Below are 7,549 nucleotides of genomic sequence, written 5' to 3'. Positions count from 1 at the left end.
TAAGTACCTGATTTTAATTAGCTCACATATAGAGGCCCATTTGGAGGTCTGTTTCAGCTTGGTGCAAGGCCTAGCTGATAGAGCATCTGCAACCCAAATCAAGGCCTGATAAAGGCCTGGTTTTAGTCCAGATTCGGCCCGGCTGGAGGCCCAGCTTCATTGCACTGCATGGCCTGATGAAGGGCCATATCTCAGCTCATCTTGTGGCCTGATCTCGGCCCACGACACGCCTCAGCAGGGGGCTGGATTCACGGCCCAGCTCATGGCCGTTTTCAGCCCTGGTTACGGCCCAACTGAGTGTGACTCACTGGGATGAACTCTGACCTGATGAAGGGCCTTCTGGCTGCCTGGGTGTGGGTCTGGGTCGTCCGTTTGAAAGCTGCTGGTGGACGGAAATATGAGTGGCGGCGCTCGCCATCTCTGTGCGGTGCAACGACCCCTACTCTCCCTCCTTTCTTTTTTCTTCCATCCTCTCTTCCTGCTTCTTCTCTTCATCTTTTCTTTCCTTCTTCTCTTCATGTGCTGAAACGTCCAGAAATGGACTTTCAGCTTGGCTTGACTCGGCAGCGAGTCGGGTCATGATGGTGCGGTGCAACAACCGCACCACTCCGACTTCTTCTTTCTCCTTTCTTTCTCTCTCCTTCCACTTCATTTCTCTCTGCTGAAGGTCCCATAGCACCACTAGATGATCCAGCTCGAAAAGGGCATGCCTGGACCGAGTCTGGCTCGGTTTGGAGCGGCGGGGAAGATGATGGCCATTAATGGCGTCTCTGAAAATGGAGCTCCTCCCTTCAATCCGTTTCTTCCAGACGGACCATGTGGACCCTAAGAAAATTATGAACATGTGATTTCGAAGCTTGGGAAAGGTCTGGCTAGTGGGTTCGCTAGAGGAAGGAAAACGGCCGTTTTTCATGGCTGCCGCAAGAAATGGAGGCGGGTCCCGCTGCTGCTCGATCTCTACGCTTCTTATGCTCGCCCTAATCCTCCCTACGCCGTCGGATCATCAACAAGTGGTTCGTTTTTTCTCTGGCCAAAACCGCCTATGAAACCGTGGGTAGAAAACCGCCGGTTTGTCTTTGGTTTGCTAGGAAAACCCTAAGCAATGGATGGCCGCGATGTGTTGCATCTCACGGCTGCAAATGAAGGAGAACAATGCACCCAGATTTACCAATCTGGCAACAGCAAGAAAGAATTCCCGTTTTCGGAAATATCCAATGCATGCCTTTCCCTTGATCGAGTTGCTGTGAGCACGTGTGTGTTTGAATACGTACGGACGACGTTTTTAGCGTCAGACTGACCTCCCCGACATGATGGACGGTCCTGATCGTCCGATCGAATGGCGGTAGTGGGCCAGGGATAAAATGCTTGGACGTTGTACGCCCGCTGCCAACGCCTAGAAAAAAGAGAAGTTTCTCTTTGTAGAGAAACACGGGTCAGATACGTCTGACCGTGTTGACAGATTTGGTGCACCTCGAGTGCACATTTGCTACACATGCACACCACCCTGGAATGGGTCCCACAGGGGTTTTTGGGTCAATCATCACCGTCCATTCCATTTAGAAGTTCGCAAGAAGGGCCCGGGATCAAAGATGAGTCTGTTGAAGTGCCTAGGTGGGGCCCACAACCTGATTTTTAGTTCCAGTGGTGGTTTCCCATCAATCTAATGGTCGGATGGCTTCGAAGTTGAATGTCAACGGTTAAAAGGTCCTAAAGGGCCATTTGTAAGGCTTTCATCATTTATTACTAACCAATACTAATATTAATATACATTTCATTATTTTTGTATATTACTTGTAATTAAAATAATTAAAACCTCATACATGTATATAAATATAATTTTTAACATTAACATACTAGTATATACATGCTATTGATCACATATTTACTAATATATAATTCATAATGTACAATATCATATTATAGAAGTATATGAATTGAAAATTGTACAATGTTATATTTAAAATCACATTGTTAAATAATATGCCATTTTGTTAAAATATCTAATAATTTTTATATACATATTTATAAAGAATATTTAATACTACGTTAATATTTATGATTCAATTATATTTCGTAAAATTATTATTCATTATTATTATTATTACTATTGTCATTATTATTATTATTATTATTATTATTATTATTATTATTATTATTATTATTTTGGATTAAATTGTAGGGCCTACTTCCAAGCAGAATTGTCCTCATGGTGGATCAACTGCTATGATTCATGTACATAATCCCTAACTAACTTTAATTGTTAAGTGGGACACACAACATGTATATCAAATTACTAATATTCAACATCGTGATCATTCAACTAGTCTCGATGGTGGGATTGATTCATAACCACTTATCAGTAACCCTGGGGGTCCTAGGGGTTGCTTAGTTGAAAATCCGTGGTTGAGTTAGGGAATAGGTGACCTAACATGCTTTTAGAATGTGGGATACTATTTTACAATATTAGTATTATCATTTATATATGCGTCTATTATTTTATTTTCCTCTAATTGATTATTGTGAGTCATGCATATTCATTTACCCACTCAGCACCCATAGGGCTTGGATAAAATAAATAAACAGATAAATTAATTTAGTTTATAAGTGGGTCACATTTTAAATTAATTGTTAGACTTGGGGACCTAATGGATGGTTTGATCCATCTATCGAAGTGATCGAGATCCTAAAATAGACGTCTCTAGATGATTTTGAAAATTAATTGGGGGGATGGGTTGATATGCGAATGAATGTTGCCCTAGACGGTTGAGATTGATGAACTGGGGATCACTGGACGTATATGTGTAAGGAAAGCTACATGTGTTTCCACATACGTGTAGTTAAATCGGATTTCTATGGTGACACCCGAGCAATGAAAGTATGAGGCGTTACACATGTGTTCTTTCCAAATAGGTTTCCTAAGAACATATAAAAATAGGGTACAATATTGCCCCCACATTGCTTTGCCTTTGGTAAAAGGTGAATACAATGTTAATTCGTTGTTTGACGCAATAAATGTGATTACTTAGCCACGTAAAAATATTAATTTCGGTCATCTTGGTCGAACTCGACCATCTTAATCAGAAAACATCAAAGTTTGCCGACTTAGCTGAATTGGCCATCATGGTTGAAAAATAACAAATTTGACCTTCTTGGTTGAATTCAACAGTCTTGATCGAAAAATGGTAAATTCAGCAATTTTGGTCGAATTCGGTCATCTTCATCGAAAAATGGCAAATTCGGCCATCTTTGTCAAACTCGGCCATCGTGATTGAAAAACGGCAAATTCTCTTATCCTTGTCAAACTCATCCATCATGATCGAAAAATGCAAATTTGACCATCTTGGTTGAACTCGCCAATCATGATCGAAAAATAGTAGATTCAACCGTCTTGGTCAAACTTAGCCATCATAATTGAAAAATAGAAAATTCAATCGTCCCAGTTGAAATCAGCCATCTTGATCGAGAGACAACAAACTCGGCCATCATATTACTGTTATTTCAATCTCGGCCATATGATTAGTACAGGCGTGCCAGAATTAAATGTGTGGCTCAATTCAAACCGAACAGCTACGATCCCAAGTGCCAAGATAGGCAGATACGTCTGGAAATCGACCGTATATGACAGAGTTCTAAGGTTGGTTGCCTATTCAGCCACTTACATAACATTCCGTAAGATGATTAGGTGATAATTAGAGGGTGGGGTTCATCCTCTGAAAATGGGTCATACTTCTTCCTTTCGTATGAAAGGACTTTTTCTCTTCAGTAAAGATAAAGCAAAAAGAAAATTCTTATAGTCGACTACGGAGAACAACTATAGAATGACTCTCTGGATGAAGAACTTTGCTTGATACTTGAACTGAATTCAACGTATAAGCGTGACTTGAATTACATCTAAAGTTAACAACTACTTTGATTACTGCTACAATTTACACTAAGGAATGCAAATGACTAATAAAAGTAAAGGATTACACTATCAAATGTAAATGACAGATAAAAGTAAAGGGTTACACTAAGAAATATAAATGACAGATTATTGAAAGATAGCTTTTGGTTTGGGTTAATTGGTATAAGACGATTTTTTTCTATTGGCTTCCTTCATTATTTATAGCATTAGATCGAACATCTGGATTATTCCTACATCTGGATTCTTCATACATTTTGATGATTGTTGTAACCGTTTCAGTATTACATAATCTTCTGGAGACTTTCTTTTAAACTTACCACCTATTCTATTAACTGCTCTAGACTTTCTTATCGACTCGATTGCATTCCATTCGATCACTTGATCGAACTCATGAATGATTCTCGACCGCTTAGTTTGCATTTAAATTCCTTTTAACTGCTTCTTATCTTGTCGTCTTGTCAATTATAATTATGTAAACAACACTCCAAGTATCTTAAAGGTCTTTAACATGCTATATCTTTCCCTTGCCATACCGGTGTCCTTTTCAATTGAGTTTCCTAAGAATGACCATAATAGGGTACAACAATTATTATAATACTATCTTTAAGGGTGGAAATGATGAGATGAACCTTCGATCAAAGGTTGTATGAGTCTCATCATGATGTCTATATGACATCTGCTCCGTTAATAATAATCAACAGCTCAAGCTATGTCACTAGCCCAAAATGGGGGCAAATCTAAAACTAAGGTGGGCCATGGCCTTCGAAACATGGGATGTACTTTGATGAATATTCGTGGACATTTTTCCCATTGGATTTAACTGACGTTGTGCTTATCTAGATATTTTCGCATTGTCCTCGAGGTGAATGTGATCAGTACAAATCAAATGATCGATTCCCTTAAGGTTCGTGATTGTCCACCTAAGGGCTCATTTATGTTCTTTGAGAGTAAAAATAAGCATACTCTCTTGTTCCTCATCCAGGTGGTAAGAAATCACTACCGGATATTTTTCATCTTGACCTATATAAACATATTCAAGATCAGTGGGTAATGGTTTTAAGTCAAGCTTCGGTGCCTAAACACTGGACAGTATTGACTTTTTCTCCATTTGGGGCACTATTTTAAATTCCGACCTCCACCGGTTAGTTTCAAGTACCAGTGTAGCATCAAGCAAGGCATCCATCTCCCTAATCGTATCATCATCTAAATCAGTGGACTGGGCCAAGCATGTCTCTAGAGTGTTAGAGTATAGGTTCAAAAGTGTTATCCTCCACGAACGAATCAATCATATTTACTTCATGGGTATCATCAACATCCTCGCGTTGTTTACACATATTGAAAATGTTCAGTTCTAATGTCATGTTCCTGAAAGTTAATTTCATAATTCCATTCCTAAAATTAATGATGGCATTTGATGTAGCTAGGAAAGATCGGTCAAGGATGACAGGAATTTGAGCACTCGCATTAATGACGGGCTGAGTATCCGAAACAATAAAATCTCCTGGATAGTAGAATTCGCCCAAGATCTCAGTTGAGTATCTAGGGCGGTTATTACAACTCCCAATAGGATTGTAATCCTACTACGAGATATCCTACTAAATGACGAGACCCCTCCTACGCTACCGCCTCTCTAAAAATATAAATAGAGGCACCTCTAATGGTGAAATGTATGCACAATCTCTACCCTAAAACCCCTTACTTGACTAGATTCAGATCCCCTACCTGACTTAGGCATCGGAGGATCCCCTGTACTAGTCAGGGTCTCCTTTGTTCGTCCTTTTTATAGGTATACGAAGGTCCAAGGAAGGCTAACTAGATTTTTACATCAACATTTTGACGTCGTCTGTGGGAATGACATTGAAAGTCATTCTTATCTCACTGAGGTTCAACAATAGCGAAAGGAAAGACAAAAGCTATGGCAACCTAAGCTTCAATAATTGAAGTCGACCCGGTGACCACCACGACCATCTTAGAAATTGTGGCAGAAGGACCCGAGGCCAACATGTCATCCACGACATCCCGGCCTACGGAGGACGAAGGTCCAACCTTCCCTTTGCTCTTGGAGGTTGGTTTCTTCTTCTTCTTCTTCTTCTTCTAGGTAACCTCAGTAAGAGGAGGTGCCTTGTGTTTGGAAGGTCTCACCTCTGGCATGTTTGCACAACAAAAAAGAGTTAGCAAAATACCACGAAATATACAAAATTCCTGAGTAACCTACTGAAAGAGCTATACCTGTCAAGACTAGATCAAGACCTAATTTAAGTAGCAGCTCAGGCATGATGAGCTCCCTCTAAGATCTCAGGTCAGCCCCCACTGATTTAGCCCCAGCAATTTGAGCAAGAGCTTCTGCACCCACCACAGTGGGATACGTAGGAACGACTGCTAAAGGAAGCAATTTAGACTAGAAATAACGACAAAGCGAAACAAAGCAAACAAAAAAAAAATCTAAGTCCGGACATACCGACCTGACACAGAGAAAGAGGTTGGAACCCATGAACTCATCCCAGAAATTCCTAGAGCCTCCCACTCCCCCCATGCCCAGAACCACTTGTTCTTCCAATTTTTATTTGAGGTCGAGACATCCATGATTAGGGCCTTGCCAGTTCCTCACTAGGAAGAAAAATAATACCCACTCTCATGAAGAGGGTTGGATTTCCCTGGTATAGGTGGAGAAACTCATCCATGGTCAGCTCGGGTTGGTCTCCAAGCATTTGGGATCAACTGCCAGGAAGCTAACCTCAAGTGCGCAAGCACCCGCCTCACTATCCTCTAGAGGGGAAGCCTAAGGCCACATTAGAGGGCGACCTGGAAGATATCAACCTTGCCCTCTGGAGGGTCATTAGGAAGCTCACTTGGTGAAGGAGCTCGGAGTATCACAAAATCTGAAATGTGATACCCTGACCTAATCCGCACCAAGTCGGCTTCCATTAGCACAGACCCAACTAGCCCCCTCTCCTTAGCATCCAACAATGATTCACTGGTCTCCTCCATCGCTAGGAAAGTCCCCTTCGCCTCCTCTGGTCACTCCGTCGGGGGCCACTCAACCGCTCGCGATGCATGGGAGGCCCCAAAATCCCTGTCACTCATCATCATTAAGGGTGATAGTGGGTTCGACATGGGGCAAAGATCATCTGGTCCACCATCACAACAAGGGGTCCCCTCCTACTGAGTAGGAATTTCCGGCATGGTTGTGGGCCCGAAAGACACTGTAAACTTAGAAGAAAAGAAGAAAAAGGTGAAGGGAGGGGGATGAAGAATAGAGCTCACCCGAAGAGGAAGCCCGCCTGAGAAGTCACCGAAGAAATGACCGAAAATGCGCCGAAAATCACCTGATGCCGAAGGGAGAAAACGCAATAAGTACAAAGGGGCAAATAACCCCACCCAATGCTAGGGCACCCCTTTTATAGCCAAGTCATCCGTAAAACATTCAATGTGGCAGCCAAGATGGCTCCTCGACACCCGCGTCGGAACATGTGGAGCTTATCATTCGCCGCATGACTCTATGATCAAAGCGCATGCCACGCGTCATCACCCCATTGGTTGGGCGCCGAAAAAATGCTCTAACAGCTTACGTGACCTTGAGCTGCGACCATAGCATCTCAAGCACGACGAATCGTGATTACAGACACACTTTAAGTCCTGTGCACA

Source organism: Magnolia sinica, chromosome 4 (genome assembly GCF_029962835.1).
Source record: "Magnolia sinica isolate HGM2019 chromosome 4, MsV1, whole genome shotgun sequence".
NCBI lineage: Eukaryota > Viridiplantae > Streptophyta > Magnoliopsida > Magnoliales > Magnoliaceae > Magnolia > Magnolia sinica.
The sequence above is the reverse complement of the archived record's forward strand: the minus strand, read 5'-3'. Positions refer to the sequence as shown.